Source organism: Arachis ipaensis, chromosome B08 (genome assembly GCF_000816755.2).
Source record: "Arachis ipaensis cultivar K30076 chromosome B08, Araip1.1, whole genome shotgun sequence".
NCBI classification, from domain to species: domain Eukaryota; kingdom Viridiplantae; phylum Streptophyta; class Magnoliopsida; order Fabales; family Fabaceae; genus Arachis; species Arachis ipaensis.
Genome location: NC_029792.2, coordinates 68,385,640 through 68,408,842, shown reverse-complemented (window position 1 = coordinate 68,408,842; position 23,203 = coordinate 68,385,640).

Below are 23,203 nucleotides of genomic sequence, written 5' to 3'. Positions count from 1 at the left end.
AGGTAATAAAATGATATAATTTATTAATTCAAAATGATACAGCATAGTAACATGAATAGTAAAAATTACATAAAAAAATAGAATTTGGATCCTTTAACTTTTATTTTTCACTTGAGAGGGTAAAGTGTGATTTTTTATCCTTGAATATTTTCTCTTATGTTTTTTCTTAGTCCCACATATGAAATAAACTGTATTACTTTGACTAGTAATATCTGAACATTTAAAAACATGAAACAAAACATACAAAATAAAAAATTTAGGCCAAAGCAAAATTTGTCATATCCTGTATAAGATAAACAAAAAAATACTATAAAATAATAGATGAAATTGAGAACACTAACCAAAAAGATTATGATTTACAAAGATAGCTTTCTATGATGAAAAAATTACAAATTCAAGAAGTGAAACCCACAAGAATAGCTCTTCAATTTTCAGATAATTCTGTAAGACTGGCATATAGAGTTTTGGAGAATGTTTTGATAAAAGTGAGAAAGTTTTTCCTCCCAACAAACTTTGTGATTCTTGACATGGATGAGGATGAAAATTTCTTCATTATTCTAGGGAGACCGTTCTTGGCCACTGGAAAATCTCTCATTGATTTAGAAAAAGGTGAACTAATATTCAGAGTACATAATGAGCAGTTGGCCTTTCATGTCTTCAAAGCCTCATATCACTCCAATGAAGAGGAGAAGTACATGAGGACTGAGTCCACTAATCCATTCCTCCTAGAACCACTTGATGTCACAAAATAAGAGCTACAATCCAAAGCTCCTATGGTGGTGACTAATAACATTCTTCCCGACATCAAATTTAAGTTTGGCATTGGGTGTGAGGAGTTAACTCCGAAGGAGACTCCCATGAAGAAGTTGCCCAGGAGTTGGAGGAACAATAAAATTCCCACTAAAGATTTCTCTCCAGGATTGAAAGTTGTATTAACTCACCATCCGACACTGGCTTATACAATGAACAGGATCCTCTCTCTTGAGCATGTTGAATTGATTCCTAAGGACACAAGGAGAAAATTCACCAAAGCTCACCAAGACCACTTCTATGAAGTAGTGGCAAAGAAAAAGGTGATTCCTGAAGTCCCCTTTAGGATAAAAAAGAATAAGTATCCGGAGATCCGACGAGGAATCCAGAGGAGAGGTTGGAAAGTTCTAAACAATCCTATCCTGAAAGTTGGAATCTTGATGGTGCAAGAGTTCTATACCAATGCATGAGTCACTAAAAACCATGACACTAGTGTGAACCCACATCCCAAAAATTGGAGCATGTCCAGCTAAGAAGGCTTGATCTCAAGCCTGTAGCTAGAGGGTGGTTGGAATTCATCCAACGCTCTATCATCCTTACTAGCAATCGGTTAAAAGTGACTATTGACAGAGCCATCATGATTCATTGCATCATGATTGGAAGTGAGGGGGAAGTACAAGAGGTAATACCTCAAGAGTTGTATAAGAAAGCTGAAAAGTCTTCCACCTTAGCAAGGTTGGCATTTACCCACCTTATCTGTCATCTATACAATTCAGCTGGGATTGTCATAGAAGGAGACAACCCCATTGAAGAGGACAAGCCCATTACTGAAAGAAGGATGGAGCAAACAAGAGAGCTGATGACTGGATTTTTAAGTTCACTATAATGAATCCGTCCTTGGCAAGTATACCAAATTGTCGTCAAGTAATAACTTACAGTAGAGTGAGTTCAAATCCCATAGGGATTGATTGATTGAGCAACTTTAGTTAATGAGTGATTTAGTCAAGCTAATCAATAAGAAGTGTTGGGTGCAGAATTCTAAATGACAAAATTGTAAATGACTTAAAGATAAAGGAAAGCAATAAAGTGCAGAATTATAAAGAGCATGAAAGTAAATTACTAAAACATAAATGACTAAATTGTAAATGCGGAACGGGTTGATAGCAGAAATTAAAGAAAGTTATAAAGAATAAGGAAGATAAGAATAGGGAAAATTCATTGAGATTAGGAGATGTTGCTCTCTTTGGATCAAATCTAGATCATCTCATCTTCAATCATGCAACTCATTGACCTCTTGGCAATCATGATTGATTGAACCCCAATTCCATGGTGATTCAATCTCTCAAATCTTGATAATCATCCAATTCCTTGGTCTAATTGCTCATGAAGAGAGATAAGCTTGGTCCCTGATTATACCACACATCCTCATAGATCCAAATAGTGGGTGGATTTCATGTCACCATATCTAATCCCAAAACCCAGATCTACTCAAGTGTGAGAAGGGATTTCAAGCATAGTTCCATGTTTCCTTTTCCAAGGTTCCCATGAAACCCAATTTGTATTCAACCTCCTTTTCAAGATGATTGAATACTAGACTTGAGAAATGAAATTCCTTCTAGCAAATCAAAGAGAGATGAAAAGAAGAAGAAATTTACTATCATTAATCCATCAAGTACAATAGAGCTCCCTTTCCCAATGAGAGGGAGTTTAGCTGCTCATAGCTTAGAGAAAAGTACAAGAGATGGAAGAAGATAAAGTAAAGTGTAAAAGTAAAAACTAAACTAATTCCTCCACTAGCCAACCAACCCCTTTTTCAGTACTCTCAATGGTATTTATACCACTCCTATTACTAGGAATAAAAATTACAAAAAAAGAAAAGAAAATTACAATTGAAATTTAAAGGAAAAACTAATTAAATTGAGACATGTGCCTACCTGTGATCGGCGTGTGATCGGCATGCCACGCCCAACTCCTCAGCTTGGCTTGGCATGCCACGCCTGGCTTCCAAGTGGCACGCCTCCTTTGTGTAGCTAGCCTGGCGTGCTAGGCCTTTGAACTCAAGTGGCACGCCCAAGTGGTGTCATCCTTCTTCTCTCTGGTCAATATAACTAGCGTGCCATGCTCAGTAGTGGCGTGCCACACCCTTGGTGAATTCTTCATCTTTCTTCTCTGACCAAATGAACTGGCGTGCCACGCCCAGGTCTGGCATTCCACGTCTTCAATAAGGCCTTCAATCTCTCATTTGGAAGGTTGAACTGGCGTGCCACGCCCAAGTCGGCGTGTCACGCCCTCAATAAAGCATGAGTACTCCCCTTTGGCCCAGTAAACTGGTGTGCCACGCCCAGGATTCAAGTACCACGCCCATGGTGCAAGCAAGGTTGGCATGCCACGCCCTAAGCATCAAGTGGCACGCCCATTATTATTTTCCTAGCCGTGCCACGCCTAAAGTCCCAAGTGGCATGCCCATTGATCTTCTTCACTGGAGGCTTGTGCTGACGTGTCACTCCTTCGATCTGGCGTGTCACGCCCTTGTTTGGAGCTTCACTTCCCCTCTCTGGTCAAATGAACTGGCGTGCCACACCCATAGTGGTGTTGAGGGCTCATGAGCTTGGCTTTCCATGCCTCTAGTACCAAGAGGTACACCTATTAAGTCTTTGACTTGGCGTGCCACGCTGATGAGAAGATTTATGACGGTTCGGAATTTCTGACAAATAATTCCGTTGATAGTATAGTCCAAACCGACAATCGATCCTCAAATCAAATTTTAAAAGATTGGTTGTCCCAAGTACAAATTCCAATAAAAATTAACCGAAGTATTCAAACCTCGGGCCGTCTCAGAAGAAATTGCAATGAAGTGATCAATTATTGGCTATGAAGGAACAAGGGGGGTTTGATTTGTAAAAGGGCAAGAAAATAAATGGTAAGAACATAAAGCAAACAACTAGAAAAAACAATTAATAAGGAGAGACATTCATGGTAAGGATTTAGCACATAAGCTTTCTATCCTAGTCACTAATCATAAACATAATTAACAAGAATTTATCATATTTAGTCAACTCCGACAATGGAAGAAAGTATAATGTTATCTTCACACAAGAGAAAGTCAAATAAGACTAGTTAATCTCAATCCAAAAATCCTAATCAACTCACTAATTGAATTAGCAAGAGATTAGAGTCAAGGGAAATAATATTAACTAACAACCCTATGTCACCAATCTAAATTGGGTATTAATGACTCAAGATTGCCTAACTCCTCTTTCCAGGCCAAGAATGCTCAAAAACTACTCTAATCCAACCAAGCATTTTGTCAAACACTTGGAAAGCATAAAAGGAAAGCATAGTAAATTGCAAGGAATAATAAAATCTACCAACTACCAATTGCAAGGAAACAATAATAACAACTCAATTAAACAAGAAAAGAACATCAAACATCAAATTGCATTAATGGAAATAAAATCCACCAAGAGTTCATCAACATAAAATGGCATAAAAGGAAAATTAACAAAAGAACTAAGAGAATTAAAGTATTAGAACAAGAAATTGTAAAGAAAACAAGATGAGAACAAGAAGAGGGAGCTTCTCTCTCTAGAAAACTAACCTACATGATGCTAACCTACAAATAATTGCTCCCCCTTGCCCAAGCTTGGATTCTACATCAAATAGCTTCAGAAATGAGTTGGATTGGGCTTCAGCAGGTCCAGAAATTGCCTCCAGCGTTTTCTGTTAAGTTGGTCATGTGCTGTTTGTCACGCGTAAGCATGGGTCACGCGTACGCATCGCGTGGCAGATTTCCTTCCCATGCGCACGCGTGGGCCATGTATACGCGTCATTTGGCAGATGTCCCTCCCATGCGTAAGCATGGGCCACGTATACGCGTCATTTGGCAGATTTCTACAAATCCTCATTTCTTCATGAATTCCCCATTTTGCATGCTTTTCTTTTCACTCCTTCCATCCAATCATTGCCTTATGAACCTGAAATCACTCAACAAACATATCAAGGCATCGAATGGAATTAAAGTGAATTAAAATTAGCAATTTAAAGGCCTAAAAAGCATGTTTTCACTCTTAAGCACAAATTTAGGAAGAATTATAAAACCATGCTATTTCATTGAATAAATGTGAGAAAAGTTGATAAATTCCCCTAAATTCAACACAAGATAAACCACAAATTTAGGGTTTATCAAACTTCCCCACACTTAAACTAAGCATGTCCTCATGCTAAACCAAGAGAGACAAGAAAAGGGGTATGAACATTTATTCAATGCAAATAAACTATATGCACCTATCTATATGAATGCAACTAAATGCAAAGTGATTCTACCTATTTGGTTAAAAGTAAATCAATCTCCAAGAACACATATGCACATGTGGGGGCTAAGTAGTATGATGAATAGTGAATCCTAACATTTCAAATATTAAAATAAAGTTCAAATAGACTTGCAAGAAGAAAGCTCATGAAAGCCGAGAACAAGGAATTGAGCATCGAACCCTCACCGGAAGTGTATCCGCTCTAGCCACTCAAGTGTATAGGATTGATCACTTAATCCCCTTCTAATCATACTTTCCAATATTTGTTTTTCATATAACAATCAACAATTACTCAATGCATGCATACATCTATCATGAGGGCTTATTCATAGGTTGTAATGGGGCTAAGGTAAAGGTAAGGATGCATATGGTCAAGTGAGCTTAAAATTTGAATCATTGACTAACTTAAGCTCTCACCAAACACATATAACAACCTATACAATTCTAATATAATACTTAGCTACCCATGATTTCCACTTTTTCACATACTCATGCATTCTCTTTAATTTACATTCCATATGCATTGTTATTATTACTTTGCTTTGGGGCATTTCTGTCCCCTTTTTATTGCTTTCTTTTTCTATAAGTTTTTTTCTTTCTTTTATTTTTCTATTTCTTTTCCTACATACATATTTTTCTTTTTTTTATTTTTTCTTTTTCTTTTGGTGAATTATATAGGCACCAATGCATATGGTTTAACCATTTAATCAATACATGAGTATGTACCCAATTCCTAAAATTTTCAATAAAAATACAAAATACTCTATTGCCTCAACCTATGTCCCCAAGTTTCCCATACCCAAATGATACACACCCTCACTAGCATAAGCCAATCAAAGATTTAAATTAAGGACATTTATTATTTTTCACTTAGAGGTAGTAATGTGCTAAAATTAAGAACAAAAGGGATTAAATAGGCTCAAAATTGGCTAACAATGGTTAATGAAAGGTAGGCTATTGGGGTAAGTGAGCTAAATGAAATGATGACCTCAATCATATAAATGCATTCATACATGGAATAATGGACATAAAGAATCAAACAAATCAAATATTACAATCATAGAAAGAGAATAATACATACAAGAATGAAAAATGGTGGTTATAAGATGTAACCACACAGTTGGGATCAAACCTCACATGCTTGTGTTCTTAGCTCAAAAGACATGCTCCAAAATAAATTCTTCAAGCAAGTTCAACAAAAATTTTTCAAATTGGTAGGGTGCCCGAAAAATAGTTTCTTGAAAAAGAAATCATCACCCTAACCAAGTAGTCCTAATATAAAAAGAAGTGATAAAATATATATATAAACTCTAACTATCATGCAACCTATCATGCAATGCGACAACTAACTAACAAAGAAAATTTAGAATTGGAGTTAAAAAAGGAAATTGTTACCCATGGAGATTAGTCGGACGACCTCCCCACACTTGAAGATTGCACCATCCTCGGTGCATGCAAAGAAGAGCAAGGTGAACGGGTTGCTACAACTGATGAGCTTCCTCAAAGGACTATGCGGGTGGACTTGTTTGTTGCTCCATTTAGATATTTTCCATTCTCTCTTGGTGGCCAGCCTAAAAGGAGAGGAAAAGAAAGAAAATTAAGCCTACAACAAAGATATCAAAGCAAATAGAACATAAGCGGGGGCTAATGCCAAATAAGAATATGGTTCTCAACTACATGGTAGCTACAACATGTAAGTGAGAAAACAGTATAAGCTAAGGCATATCAACTAATCCTTGATGCAAGAGTAAAGTCAAAGCATAAGTGAATGCCATGAAGAGCATGTTGAGCATCAAGTTCAAACAAGGAAGAGTAGGTCATGAAAGACATCCAAGTTCATATTAATGCACAAAGGATGCAAGAGTCATAAAAGATTAAGCATTGATTTAAAAGTTTCATCACCCAACAATATCAAACAAGTCGAGAAGCACCAAAATTAACTAAGAAAGTCTCAACAAGTGAGTAGGAAAATTCAACACCATTATTAAAATAGGAAACTTAGAAAAGAAAATAAGAACAAGCTACAAAAACAAAATTAAAATACAATGAATGAAAATAAGAAAATGCAATAAACAAAAGAAAATGAAAAGGGAAATTTTCAAGAAAGGGAGAAGAAGAAAGTAAGAAAGGAAGAGGAGAGAAGAAGAAAGGTAGAAAGAAAGAAGAATAAAGGAGAAAGGAGAAGGAATAAACAAAAACAGGGTGCGAGGCGACGCTTGCGTGGAAGACAGGAGGGACATGCGACGCGTAAGCATCGCCCACGCGTACGCGTGGAATGCAGAAAGTACAGGTGACGCGTAAGCGTCACCCACGCGTACGCGTGGGGCCAAATTGTGTTATTCGCATAAAACCAGTGCAACTCTCTGGTTTTTGTACCAGGAGTCCCAAAATGCCCCACGACGCGTGCGCGTCGGCCACGCTTACGCGTGGCGTGCACTTTTTTTTTATTTTAGAAACATAAAAATAGAAATAGGGCACTCTCCTAATCTATAATTATTCTAAAGCTACCAAAATCCAAATTTAACAACAAATCTTTTGGTTTTTTGAAAAATTTTCAAATACAAAACAAACAAAACTTACACTTCAAGCAAAATACCATTTAATGACAACTATTCTACAACCTAAGACATAAATCTAATAAAACAAACTAGCAACCAAAACAGTAAAACAAGAGTATGCAAAGAAGAAAACTACCTACAATGGCAACTCAATTCATTCATTGATTATATATACAAGAGAATGGAAAGAGTTTACTATGGTGGGGTGTCTCCCACCTAGCACTTTTAGCCTTATGAACCTGAAATCACTCAACAAACATATTAAGGTATTGAATGGAATTAAAATGAATTAAAATTAGCAATTTAAAGGCCTAAAAAGCATGTTTTCACTCTTAAGCACAAATTTAGGGAGAATTACAAAACCATGCTATTTCATTGAATAAATGTGAGAAAAGTTGATAAATTCCCCTAAATCAACACAAGATAAGCCACAAAATTGGGGTTTATCAAATGCCTCAAGTTTCAAGTGTCACGCCCAAGTGATGCTTCCTCCATTCTCCTTTGTTCAGTTGTATTGGCGTGCCACGCCCATTGTGGATGATAGGGTTGGCGTGCCATGCCCAGCTTGGCATGCCACGCCACTTGCAAGCCTTCAAGGATCCTTCTCTAGAATTTGTATTTAGCGTCCCACGCCTGACTTCCAAGTGGCACGCCCATTGTAAAGCTTGGAGTCCCTTCTCTGGAAAAGATAATTGGTGTGAGAGGAGGGAAGGTTGTCGTTTGGAGAAAAGGGGTGGACGAGTGCATTATATAGAGGAGGGACGGAAAAATCTGGAAGGTGTGAATTAGCAAGAATTTAAAGCTTTCACACTTAGGAGTGGCGCTTAGTGTGAGGAGAGGCGCCAACCCCCAAACTGTTCAGCTTTCTTCATATTTTTGAGTTCTAAAGTGTGAAGTACACTTTGACTCCTTGACTTTATGATTGATCAATGTATTGTGGGCCCTACCTCTTCCTGAAAATTCAGTTACAAACCCGTATTAGTGCTCAAAAATTGCTTTAATTTCCTCTAGTTAAATAGCAATTAATATGTGTCTCTTGGACACCAAACTTAAGTTTATTGCATATAGTAATTAGTCTCATGATTGAACTTTATTGTGTACATTATGAGTGGAATAAATTTAATTCTTTCATACTCTTCCACTTCCATTTCACATGTACACAATTAATTATCCCTTGTATTCACCCCACCAATATACTATATACGTTAGGATATTAATTAATTAGGCTGAACTTTGAAAGCACGTATGGATCTCTCTTGGTGGTGGCCACACCAAACTTAGTTCTTTAGCTAGTTTTTCAACCCAATTAGCAACATCATGTATTGTAGCAAGCAAGGCTACACTTCCAGCAAGCTAGAGAAACTTTTAAAGTTCAAATTAAAGAAACTATCAACTAAACAACTAACAACTGAAACTTAAAAACAAACAACCTAAGTGACTAAACATAAGCTAATCTAAAACTTGAAATTGAAAGGATATGAGTGTTGGGGTGCCTCCCAACTAGCGCTTCTTTAACGTCACTAGCTTGACAATTCTTCCTCTTTAGTTGAAGTTATAGTTCACTCTTTGCTCATCCAATGAGTCTCCTAAGTAGTGCTTAAGTCTGTCACCATTGACAGTAAAAGTCCTCTTTGTGTTGTCATCCATGAGCTCCACATGACCATAGGGAGAGGCCTTGATGACTGTTAATGGTCCAGACCATCTTGACTTTAACTTTTCTGGGAAAAATTTGAGTCTTGAGTTGTATAGCAGCATATTTTGACCCTCTACAAACTCTTTTCTTGCTAGCTTTTGATCATGCCATTTCTTTGTTTTCTCCTTGTAAATCTTGGCATTTTCATAGGCTTGAGATCTGAATTCATCTAACTCATTGAGCTGCAACAATCTTCTTTCCCCAGTAGCTTGATTATCAAAGTTCAACATCTTTAGAGCCCAAAATGCTCTATGTTCAAGCTCCACTGGTAGATGACAAGCTTTTCCAAACACTAATTGGTATGGAGACATGCCAATAGGTGTCTTAAAAGCTGTTCTATAAGCCCACAATGTATCATCTAGCTTCTTGGACCAATCTTTTCTTTAGTTCCCAACAGTCTTCTCAAGGGTTCTCTTGAGCTCTCTATTTGAAATTTCAGCTTGACCATTGGTTTTTGGATGGTATGGGGTTGCTACCTTGTGCTTAACACCATATTTGAGGAGGAGTGTCTCAAGTTGCTTGTTGCATATAAGAGCTCTTGGAATACCAAACCGGCTAAATATGTTCTCCCTCAAGAAGTTGATCACCACTTTGTTGTCATTTGTTGATGTAGCTATGGCCTCTACCCATTTGGACACATAGTCCATAGCCACTAATATGTAATTGTTTGAGTATGAAGGTGGAAATGGTCCCAGGAAATCAATCCCCCAAACATCAAACAACTCCAATTCCATGATGAATCTCTGTGGCATTTCATTCTTCTTGGGTAGGTTACCAGCTCTTTGACACTTATTGCACCTCATCACAAACTCCTTTGCATCCTTGAAAATTATAGGCCAAAAGAATCTACACTGCAACACCTTGTTTGCAGTCCTTTCTCCACTAAAATGTCCTCCATAGATAGATCCATGGCAATGCTAAAGAACCTCTTGTCCTTCCTCATGAGAGATGCATCTTCTTAGAATCCCATCAGCACACCTCTTGAAGAGGTAAGGCTCATCCCAAATGTAATGCTTGGCATCATTGATGAGCTTCCTTTTCAAGTGCTTGTTGATGTTGGAAGGAAGCTCTCCAATACCCTTGAAGTTGGCTATGTCCTGCGAACCATGGGGCCTCTTCAATAATCATCGATTGCTCATCCGGGGAGCTTTTATTCACCCCAGGTGTTCAGAGGGTTACCTGAAACTGTAGGTCGATCTCGGACGAGATCTTCTGTACTGGTCGGAGTTGACGTGTCCGGCGGGCGGATGGCGGATGGCGGCCGGAGCTGGTGTGTCCGACTTGTTGGACTGATAGCGCTACTGATCCTCTGTCACCGAAGGGTGGGGGTACCTACAAAGGACTCCGATGCTTAAGTTAGCAAGGGTATTAAGCAGGTTTTTAGTAGAATCAGAGTATGAGTTATACCTGGGTGCTCCAGTGTATTTATAATACTGTGGGATGACCTTCTTAGATAGATAAGTTAGTTATCTTATCTTATCTTATCTTTTGGCAAGGTCAGCTTATCTTCAATGGAACCGCCCTTATCTCTATAGGCTTGGGCTGCCTTTGGATCTGGGTCATATTCCTTGAGTTGGGCCCTTTTTTGAGCTTTCCTGTCGATTTGGCCGAGCTCTTTTAGGAAGAGGTCGGATAGTCTGACCTGAAGAGGTCGGTCGCTTTGTCGCCAATCATCCTGGGTTGGATAGCTCGACCCAGGGTATGAACAGTGCCCCTGCTTGAGCTCGGTCTTCTTTTTTGAGTTCGAGTCCTTGACTTCGGTCCTTCTCTAGTGAAGCCGAACTCAAGCATTTAGTCGATTCCTTTCATTGTAGAACCTTTTTGAATGTAGAACGTTTTCCTCTAAAAGCGCGCACTTTATCAGCGCTTTGCTCTTGGGAACATGCAAGGGTTTAATACCTTCATTAATTGGTATTGATTACCCCGTTTCCCTTGGCTTTATTTTGAATTTTGCAATTTAGAAACGGTTTCTCTTCTTCGTAACCTCCCTTTTTTTTTCTTTCTGTAGTTCATAGTTTCTCCTTGCGATGCCTGCTTGCTACTGCTTTCTGTGGAAGAGGGGTGTTTCTGGATTTCACCTTCCGTTTCCTACTTTTGGCGAGTTTTTCCGTTCGAGGGGTGGCTCTTTCGCCTGCCGCTTCTGCTCTTCAGCTTTCTTTTGAGGTTTTCTCCTATTTTTCCAGGTTTGATTTTTCTTCCTTTCTCTTTTCTGTGTCACTTTTTCATGTCTGATTTTGAGAAAGTTTTGATTTTTCTTGGAGAAAGTTTGGATCTTTCTGCTTTTGCTGTGCCTGATTGCTGTTGTAATGTGTGTTCTGGGAGTTTCTTCGCCTTTTTGCATGAACCATTTTGCCTTTCCTGTTGTTTGATACTTTTAGGGCTTTTGCATGTTATCACCATTTCTGTTTGTGCTTTTGATGATGGTTTTGTTTGATTCTAAAAAAAGGTTGTGCCTTTGACGATTTCCGCTTGGCATGTTTGATGTTGGCGATGCTTTTTGCTGATAGACTGTAAAAAGATAGTGGCTTTGATGACTTTTTGTGTTTTGACTTTCTTTTTTGAAATGTTTGTTATTTGAAATCTTCTTTTCTTGTTTGAGAGATGCCGGGACATAAGCTGTAGATTTTTCCTGAAACCTTACTTTGTTACTGCCAAGAAAGGATGCTCCAGGACTTTGGTTTGAGTCTTGGGGTTTTCCTTTTCTGTTTGTTCTTCTGTATCATGTTAGTCGAGTTATTTTGCCCCTCGTCCGAGATATTTTTTAGTAATCCAATCTTCTTTTCTTATTGTAGGATTAGTTGGCCTCATGTCTTCTCGCAATAACATTGTAGAGATGTCTTCTAAAGTTCCCGAGGGGATGTCTGATTGGCTGGATTCCCTTGTCTTAATGTGTGTCTCTGTGGTGGACGCTGATTTTTGTGTAGAGCTGAGGAAACATCATAGGATTTGTGGTAGCAGTGCCCGGGAGAGGGATTATGAGCTTGTAGCGCCCGACTTTGACGAGAGGGATTGTTTTCCTACTTCGTTCGGGGGGAGCGTCCTTTCTTCTATGCCTATGAATATTTCTTCAGCTAGTTGGACATTACTTTTCCATTTACTGCTTTTGAGACTGACTTGTTGTGGTCGTGTAACATTGCCCCATCCCAGCTTCATCCGAATTCTTGGGGTTTTATCAAGATCTTTCAGCTGCTTTGCCAAGAGTTAGGCGTAACAACTTCTCAAACTCTTTTCCTTTATCTTTTTGTTTCTGCCAAGCCTGGTGCCTCTTCCAAAAAGAAAGCTTCCTGGGTTTCTTTTAGGTCTGCCCAGGGTCATAAAGTTTTTGCCATGTACGATGAGTCTTTTAAGGACTTTAAGAATTATTTCTTTAGAGTCCGTGCTGTTGAGGGGGTCCGCCCCTTTTTTCTTGATGAGAATGATGAGCCTGCTTTCCCTCTAGAGTGGCAGAAGGATGTGAGAGTGTCTCGTTATAAATGGGAGATGCTTGACGAGGTTGAACGGACTTTTGTTATTGTTCTTGAAGATTTATGGGGGGAACCACCCCATCTTGATACAAAAAGGTTTTTGAATGACCCGTCCCTGGTTCGAACTGTTTTGGGTACTGTCTGACTTGTTTCTGTACTTGTTTCTTAGTTTTGCTTCCTCTTTTTGTGATTGTAACCCATTACTGTGGTTGATTCTATTTTTTCAGAGATGTCAAAAAATAATGATTCCATGAAGGCCTTTAAAAAGGCAAGGAAGGCTGCTGCTGCTCAAAATATCTCGGCCAAGGCGACGGGAGAGGGATCTTCTCAAGTTCAGGTGAAGTCGCCCATGCTGAGTTCTCCTGGGCCAAGGAAGGTGACTCCCACTCCTCGGGTTCGCCTAGCCGACCCTCCACAGTCTTCCGCTGCTATTTCTGGTGCTCCTCCCAACAAGAAACAAAAAACAATTGAGCCTTTCAACCTTGATGCCCCTGATTTTGACGCAGTCGAGTTCGTAGATCAGCAGATCGGTCCATACGGTGTCCTCCCTATGGATGATGTATCACTCCTTCGTCATTTGGATTTTATAACTCGGAGTAGTATAAAAATGGCACATATGGGAGCTGCCCTGTACCGAACTGCTCAAAATCTTCCTCTCCATGCCACCAAAGCTTTTATGGAGGAGGCAAAACAGGAGTTCGATCGGATGAAGGGCTTGAAGGAGGAGCTTGAGGTGAAGGTGGCCAAACTGGAGAAGGATCTGAAGAATGAGAAGGCGAGTTCCCTTGTTCTGGTGGCTTCTGTGCGGTTGGCCGAGGACACGGCATTGAGGCATAAAGACAGCTACGTCACATCCTATCGAGAGGGAATGCGTTTGAAGGAGGAGTTGGAGAACACCCGAGCTGATTACTCCGAGCAGGATGATGACGATGTCGAACCTCCCCCTGTGCCTTCTGCCAAAGTGTCAACTTCTACAGTTCCTCTGGTTGAGGTCGGTCATTCCGTTTCTGATCCGGACTGTCAGATTTTGAACCGGGATGATGGTACCGTGGACACTGTGCCTATTCATTCTCGCCCTCCTTCTCCCCGTACTGATGCTGCTGAGAAGGCTCCCGATCTTAGCTGATTTTTCTTGGATGTTTGTGTAGATAGCCCGACTTGTGGGCTTTTAAACTCTTTATTTTGTAGTTTGAATATTTTGCTGACTGTTGATACTCCTTTTGGTTGCTTGTTTAGCAACTTTTTATTTTGAAAAAATAACAAGTAGCTTTCAAGCTTTTGGGCCTGATCCTGAAGCTTGTTATAATATTGTATTTTATATCATGCTTGTTTGCACTTGTCTTGGCACCTTTCTGGGTTTTGAGAATGCTGGAGCCTTGCTGTTCGGCCTCTTTGGATTGCTTTGTACTTATTGCTTGTAGCTTGGATCCTTTGAGGTCGTGGATGTGTGGATCCAACTTGTATTTCGGTTTTCTCGCTCTTACTTGTATTTATTTCTAGCAATCCATAACCGATTTCCTTACGTTGGTCCTCTTTCCAGTTATTTTTGTAGTCCTCTTTTTTGGACCTTTGTCAGGTCTCTTTCAGGGACTACTTTTATAACTTGTTTGTGGGAGACCGACTTTTTTGCGTCATCCTTTTCCAAGTTATTTTTGTAATCCTCTTTCTTGGACCCTTGTCAGGTCTCTTTCAGGGATTACTTTTATAACTTGTTTTTTGTAGGAGACCGTTTTCGTCATGGCAATCTCTTCTAAGTTATTTTGTAATCCTCTTTCTTGGACCTTTGTCAGGTCTCTTTCAGGGATTACTTTTATAACTTGTTGTTCGTAGGAGACCGACTTCGTCATGTCGATCTCTTCTAAGTTATTTTGTAATCCTCTTTCTTGGACCTTTGTCAGGTCTCTTTCAGGGATTACTTTTATAACTTGTTTTTCGTAGGAGACCGACTTCGTCATGTCGAGCTCTTCTAAGTTATTTTGTAATCCTCTTTCTTGGACCTTTGTCAGGTCTCCTTCAGGGATTACTTTTATAACTTGTTTTTCGTAGGAGACCGACTTCATCATGTCGATCTCTTCTAAGTTATAGCAATTCCTCTTTTATAGGGTTGGCCAGACCTCTTTCCAAGGATTTGCTGATAACTTGGGTTGACTCGGTCCGACTTTTTCAATGTCGGCCAGTCTTTAAGTTATTATTTAGCAATCCATTAAGACCTCGTCAGGTCCTTTCTCCGGATCACTTTCGATAACTTCTTGTATTATTCTGTTTTCATCTTTGCCGATTTGTAGAAAGTGGATTAATTCCTCGTTTAGTCGACCTTTAGATGAATTTGGTTTTCATCTCTCTTGGCATTTATCGTGATTGGGCAGTGAATTTGTTTTTCACTTTTTGCCAATCTGTTGCTTTATAATCGCACGATGAATGTTTCAGATTAATGCGTCTTGAAAACTTGTAGAATCGTATAATATATTTTATTTAAAAGAAAATGAAAATATGTACATATAGATTTTTTATCCTTTTGAATTGGATAATTTCTGGATCTCAACATGGTACCTCATTAAAAAACCTTTTTAGGAAAAAGAGTGCATCTCATGCTGGTATCCTTTATTTCTAACTATAGTACCTTCTTAAGTTGCAGGCGTGCCACAATCTAGGAAACTCTCGCCCGTCGAGTTCGGATAATCTGTAGTAGCCCTTCCCTAGTACTTCTATGACTCGGTAGGGTCCTTTCCAGTTTGCCGCCAGCTTTCCTTCTCTGGGTTGAGTTGTTCCGATATCATTTTGGATTAGGATGAGATCATTTTCAGTGAAACCTCTTGGCACTACTTTTTGATTATATCTCGAAGCCATTCGGCGCTTTAGCGCTTCTTCCCTGATCCGAGCTCTTTCTTGGATTTCCAGAAGTAGATCGAGCTCTTCTCTTTGAAGTTGAGAGTTGGCTTCTTCATTGTAGTGGACTACTCTAGGTGACCCTTCCTCGACCTCCACTGGGATCATTGCCTCCACTCCGTACGCTAATCGAAATGGTGATTCATTTGTGGTGGAATATGGCGTTGTTCGATACGCCCATAGGACTTGTGGAAGTTCTTCGGCCCAAGCTCCCTTTGCATCTTGCAGTCTCCGTTTCAGCCCAGCCAATATGACTTTATTGGCCACTTCGGCTTGTCCATTGGCTTGGGGATGTTCGATGGAGGTGAACTGGTATTTTATGTTCAAGTCGGCTACTAACTTTCTGAAGCCTGCATCTGTGAATTGGGTGCCATTGTCTGTAGTGATGGAGTATGGAACCCTAAATCTTGTGACAATATTCCTATATAGGAATTTTCGGCTCCTTTGAGCAGTGGCGTTGGCTAGGGGCTCTGCCTTGATCCACTTTATGAAATAGTCTACCCCGACTATGAGGAATTTAACTTGTCCCGATCCCTGGGGAAAGGGTCCAAGAAGATCGAGTCCCCATTTTTCAAATGGCCAAGGCGAAGTTACGCTGATGAGCTCTTCTGGCGGGGCGATTATGAAAGTTGGCATGTTTCTGGCATGGTGGACATGTCTTTACAAATTCTGTAGCTTCTTTTTGTAGAGTTGGCCAGTAAAATCCCGTCCTGAGTACCTTTTTGGTGAGAGCTTGTGCTCCGAGATGGTTGCCACAAATGCCGCTGTGTACTTCCTCTAAAACTTCCCTTGTGTTGGAGGTCGGCACACATTTTAATAATGGTATTGAAATCCCTCTTTTGTATAGGGTGTTGTTTATGATAGTGTAGTACTGTGCCTCTCGTTTTAATCTCTTTGCCTCCTTTTCATCTGTGGAGAGTGTTTCTGTTTTGAGGTAATTAATTATGGGGGTCATCCATCCTTGATCCTGACCTATTATGGCTAGGACTTTTTCCTCTTCCGAGACGGACGGGTTCTACAGCATTTCCTGGATGAGGCTTCTGTTGTTGCCCCGTGGTTTGGTGCTGGCTAGCTTTGAGAGTGCATCAGCTCGGGCATTTTGTTCGCGGGATATGTGGTGGATCTTATATTCCCCGAGTTATCCGAGCTGTTCCCTGGTCTTATCCAAATACTTTCTCATGGTGGGGTCTTTGGCTTGGTAGCTCCCTGTTATTTGTGAGGTGACAACTTGTGAATCGCTGAAAATGTTGAGTTTTTGAGCTCCCACCTCCTTAGCCAGCTTCAAACCAGCTAGTAACGCTTCATATTCCGCCTAGTTGTTTGAGGCCGGGAACCCAAATTTGAGGGAAAGCTCCACTTGGGTTCCTTGGTTGCTTTCTATTATCACACCCGCACCGCTTCCAGTTTTATTCGAGGAACCGTCCACGTAGAGGTTCCATTCTGTGGGGGTTTTCAGGGTGTCTGTAAATTCTGCAATGAAGTCGGCTAAGTACTGTGATTTGATGGCTGTCCGAGCTTCATATTGGAGGTCAAACTCGGATAACTCGACTGCCCATTGTAAAATTCTGCCTGCTAGATCTGTTTTCTGCAATATCTCTTTTATGGGTTGGTTGGTCCGAACCTTAATGGTGTGAGCCTGGAAGTACGGGCGAAGTCGTCGAGATGTCAGTATGAGAGCGTAGGCAAACTTTTCTATTTTTTGGTAGTTCAGCTCAGATCCCTGCAGTGCTTTACTAATGAAGTATACAGGTTGTTGCCCTTTGTCGTACTCTCAAACCTGTGCTGAGGCTACTGCCCGACTTTCTACCGCGAGGTATAATACGAGTGGCTCTTCCTCTCGTGGTCGAGTTAGGATAGGTGATCGTCGCAGGAAACTTTTGAAAATCTGGAAGGCTTACTCGCACTCCATTGTCCATTTGAACTTCTTTCTTTTCCTTAAAGTAGCATAGAAGGGGAGAGATCTTATCGCTGATCCTGCTAAGAATCTGGATAAGGCTGCCAATCTCCCGTTGAGTTGTTGCACCTCTTTGACACAAGTTGGCCTCTTCATGTTGAGTATGGCCTGGCATTTATCCGGATTCGCCTAAATTCCTCTTTGTGTGAGCATGAAACCTAAGAATTTTTCTGCTTCTACTGCAAAAGTGTATTTTGCAGGATTGAGTCGCATGCCATGCTTCCTTATAGTGTCGAACACCTGGGCCAAGTCAGACAATAATGTCTCTTCACTTTGTGTCTTTATTAACATGTCATTTACGTAGACATCCATGATTTTTCCGATATGATCTGAAAAGACTTTATTCATTAGCCTTTGATAAGTGGCTCCCGCATTCTTGAGACCAAAAGGCATCACAATGTAGCAGTAATTTGCTTTTGGTGTTAAAAACAAGGTCTTTACTTGATCTTGTGGATACATGGGGATTTGATTGTATCCAGAATATGAATCCATAAATGAGAGGTATTTATATCCGGATGAGGCATCCACCAGAGCGTCGATACTTGGGAGTGGATAAGGATCTTTTGGGCAGGCTTTGTTGAGATCGGTGTAGTCGGTGCATATTCGCCACTTCCCATTTGATTTTTTCACCAAGACGACGTTAGCTAGCCATAGTCGGTACTTGACTTCTCTTATGAATCCTGCCTCCAGTAGTGCCTGTACCTGTTCTTCCACAGCTTGGGATCATTTTGGCCCAAGTTTTCTTCGTCTCTGCTGTACCGGCCGAGATCCTGGATAGACCGCCAACTTGTGGCACATTAGTTTTGGGTCTATGCCTGGCATGTCCGCTGCTTTCCATGCGAAGAGGTCGACATTATCTCGTAAGAACTCTACTAGTGATTCTTTTGCGTCTCCTTTTAGGATTGTGCCAATATTAGTTGTTTTGTCCAAGGTGTCTCCGATCTGAACTTTCTCTACTTCACCTTCGGGTTGTGGACGGAGTTCCTCTCGTCTCTGAACTCCTCCAAGCTCAATTGTATGGAATTCTTCTCCTCTACCTCTGAGGTTTAGACTTTCATTATAGCAGCAGCGCACCATCTTTTGATATGCTTTTATTGTAGCTATCCCTTCTGCAGTTGGGAATTTCATGCACAGATGTGGAGTTGAGACTATTGCGTCGAGTTGATTCAATATTGTCCGACCTATTAAAGCGTTGTAAGCTGAACTCACGTCGATCACGATGTAGTCTATTTTGAGTGTTCGGGATTGGTTTCCTCTTCCGAATGTTGTGTGTAGTGAGATGTAACCAAGTGGTTGCACTGGGTGTCTCTCAGTCCGAACAGGGTGTTTGGGTATGCTCTAAGCTCCTTTTCTTCTAAACCAAGCTTGTCGAAGGCTGTTTCAAATAAGATGTCGGCGGAGCTCCCTTGGTCTATCAACGTGCGGTGGAGATTTGTGTTTGCCAATATGATGGTGATGACCATGGGATCGTCGTGTCCCGAGATGATACCGGATGCATCTTCTTTGGTGAACGTAATCGCAGGGATGTCGGGTTCTCCTTCCTTTCCCTCGACATGATATACTTCTTTGAGATATCTTTTGCGAGATGATTTAGAGATTCCTCCTCCTGCAAATCTGCCATGTATCATGTGGACGTGTCTTTCTGGTGTACGAGGTGATCGCTCAGTTCGTCCGACATCTTCATCCCTTCTTCTCTTTCTTTGCTCATCATCTCGGGTGGCCAGAAACCGATCTAATTTTCCTTCTCTCACTAATTTTTCTATGACATTTTTTAAGTCAAAGCATTCATTGGTGGAATGTCCTCAGACTCGATGATATTCACAGTATTCGTTCCGATTTCCTCCTCCTCTTTTGCCTTTTAGTGGTCGAGCTGGGGGTATCTTTTCTGTGTTACAGACTTCTTTGTAAATATCCACAAGGGACACCCGAAGAGGGGTGTAATTATGATACTTTTTTATTTTCTCCCCCGTTCGATCTTCCTTCCTCTTAGATTTTTTATCTTTATCTTGGTAGGTGAAACCGGATCTCGAGGCTTCTCCAAGTCGGGAATTTTCTTCCATGTTGATGTACATCTCCGTCCGCTCTTACACCTCATCCAGAGATGTGGGGTATTTCTTTGATATAGATTGGCTAAAAGGTCCCTCCTGTAGGCCGTTGATGAGGCCCATGATAGCGGCCTCTGTTGGTAGGCTTTGTATGTCTAGGCATGTTTTGTTGAATCTTTCCATGTAGTTGCGAAGGCTTTCCTGATCTCCTTGCTTGATTCCTAAGAGACTGGGGGCGTGCTTAGCCTTATCTTTTTGGATTGAAAATCTGGCCAGGAACTTTTTGGATAAGTCGTCAAAGCTTCAGATAGATTTCGGAGGTAGGTTGTCGAACCATCTGATGGCAGTTTTGGTAAGGGTTGTTGGAAAAGCTATGCAATGAACTGCATCTGAGGCGTCGGTGAGGTACATTCTACTTCTGAAATTGCTGAGGTGATGGTTGGGGTCTGTGGTGCCATCATACAAAGTCATATCCGGAAGTTTGAAGTCCTTTGGGATTTTGGTCTTCATGATCTCCCTAGTGAATGGATCTTGATCCTTGCGAGAGTTGTCCTCAGGGGTGGATCGAGTAGTTTTGGCTTTGAGATCGGCTTAGATTTTTAGAAGTTTATCCTCCAATTCCCGGTGTCGCCTTATCTCTCTTTGTAGATCCTTTCCTGCTTCTCGCTGATATTGGGCTTCTTTCTCAAGTTTCTTTAAACGATCTTGAAGCGCCTCTAACAGATTTGATGAGTTTTTGTCCCCGTTAGGGTCCGGAGTATCTTTCAGTGTAGCGTCTGCATTTTTGTGCAGCGTTCTATCCTTTAGATCTAAATCATGGTCGTTGTCATGGTCGCCCGCCATGGTGACGGCATGACTTCCAGGTTCGGCAACGGCGCCAATGTTCCGAGGGTTACCTAAAAGTGTAGGTCGATCTCGGACGAGATCTTCTGTACTGGTCGGAGTTGACGTGTCCGGCTGGCAGATGGCAGCCAAAGCTGCTGTGTCCGACTTGTTGGACTGATAGTGCTACTGATCGTCTGTCACCGAAGGGTGGGGGGGTACCTGCAAGGGACTCTGATGCTTAAGTTAGCAAGGGTATTAAGCAGGTTTTTAGTAGAATCAGAGTATGAGTTATACCTGGGTGCTCCAGTGTATTTATAATAGTGTGGGATGACCTTCTTAGATAGATAAGTTAGTTATCTTATCTTATCTTATCTTTTGGCGAGGTCAGCTTATCTTCAATAGAACCGCCCTTATCTATATAGGCTTGGGCTACCTTTGGATCTAGGTCGTATTCCTTGAGTTGGGCCCTTTTTTGGGCTTTTCTGTCGATTTGGCCAAGCTCTTTTAGGAAGAGGTCGGATAGTCTGACCTGAAGAGGTCGGTCGCTTTGTCGCCAATCATCCCGGGTTGGATAGCTCGACCCAGGGTATGAACACCAGGGCTATGTGATTCATTCTCCTCATGTGGTATCCTTAATAGATGGCCAGCCACCTTATTTTCTGCTCCACTTCTATCCTTGATTTCAATGTTGAATTCTTGGAGTAGTAGGATCCATCTTATCAGTCTAGGCTTGGACTCTTGCTTGGTTAACAAGTACTTAAGAGCTGCATGGTCAGTAAACATAATGATTTTAAAACCAATCAGGTAAGATCTGAATTTATCAAATGCAAAAACTATGGCAAGAAGTTCTTTTTTTGTGGTGGTGTAGTTCCTTTGGGCTTCATTAAGAACCTTGCTAGCATAATAGATGACATGCACTAACGTGTCTCTCCTTTGTCCTAAGACAGCACCAATAGCAGAATCCGATGCATCACACATCAATTCAAAAGGTAAATCTCAACTAGGTGGTTCTATAATAGGTGCAGAGGAAAGCTTGCTTTTAAGCTCATCAAAAGCTTGCATACATTCATTATCAAAGATAAATGGTACATTAAAGACAAGCAAGTTACTCAAAGGTTTGGCAATTTTTGAAAAGTCTCTAATGAACCTTCTATAGAACCCAGCATGTCCCAAGAAACTCCTAATTGCTTTGATATTGCAAGGTGGGGGTAATTTTTCAATTACTTCCACCTTGGCTCTATCTACCTCTTTGCCTTTCTTAGAGATTTTGTGGCCAAGGACTACCCCTTCGGTAACCATAAAATGACATTTTTCCAGTTTAAAACTAGGTTAGTCTCTTGGCATCTCTTGAGCACCAAGGCAAGATGGTGTAAGCAATTAGGAAAAGAGTCACCAAACACTGAAAAATCATGCATGAAAAACTCAATAAACCTCTCAATCATATCAGAAAAAATGGACAGCATGCACCTTTGGAATGTGGCAAGTGCATTGCACAAACCAAAGGGCATACGTCTATATGCAAAAACACCATAAGGGCAAGTGAAAGAAGTCTTCTCTTGGTCTTTAGGGTCCACTACAATCTGGTTGTATCCTAAGTATCCATCCAAGAAATACTAGTACTCATGTCCAGTATGTCTCTCCAACATTTGGTCCATGAATGGTAGGGGAAATGGTCATTTCTTGTGGCTTCATTGAGCTTTCTGTAGTCTATACACATGCGCCATCCAGTCACTATTCTTGTTGGTATCAGCTCATTTCTTTCATTGGGCACAACTGTGATTCCCCCCTTCTTAGAAACTACTTGGACAGGGCTCACCCAAGGGCTGTCTGAGATGGGATAAATCACCCCTGCTTGCCACAACTTTAGCACGTCTTTTTGCACCACTTCCTTCATTGTTCATTGGGGTTGTATTGAGGGCTTGGCATCCTCCTCAAGAAGGATTTTATGCATGTACATTGAAGGGCTAATCCCCTTTAAATCTGAAAGTATCCACCCTATGGCATCCTTGTGTTGCCTCAACACGTTGATGAGCTTCTTTTCTTGTTCTTCACTCAAGCTTGAGGTAATGATTACTGGATATGTGTCATTGCTCCCCAAGTAAGCATACTTCAAGCTTGGGGGCAGGGTTTTTAACTCCAACTTTGGTGCTTCTACTTTCTCTTTAGTTGCCTTGTGTAGCATGATTGAGCGTTCTATGCTTTCTTGTGGTAGTTCACCACTTGATGTTTGATGATCTTGCTCTATCCCTTCTTCACATTGATCTTCTTCTAAGACTCCTTGAACCAGCTTTTCCATTGTGTTCACCATCACACATTCTCCAATGGACTCCTTCGGGTAGTTCATTGCAGTGAAAACATTGAACACCATCTTTTCTTCATGTAGTCTTAGGACTAACTTTCCCTTTTGCACATCAATTATAGCTCCAGCTGTTGCCAAGAATGGTCTTCCTAGTATGATTGATGCATTAGACTCTTCCTCCATGTCAAGCACAACAAAATCAGCTGGGAAGATGAACTCTCCCACTATAACCAACAAGTCTTCTACCACTCCATGGGAAAACTTGAATGTCCTATCAGCTAGTTAAAGTGCCATTCTTGTTGGTTTGGCTTCTTCAATTCTCATTTTCTTTATCATGGCCAAGGACATAAGGTTGATGCTAGCTCCCAGATCACATAATGCTTTTTCAATGCTAATATCCCCTATGATGCAGGGGATTT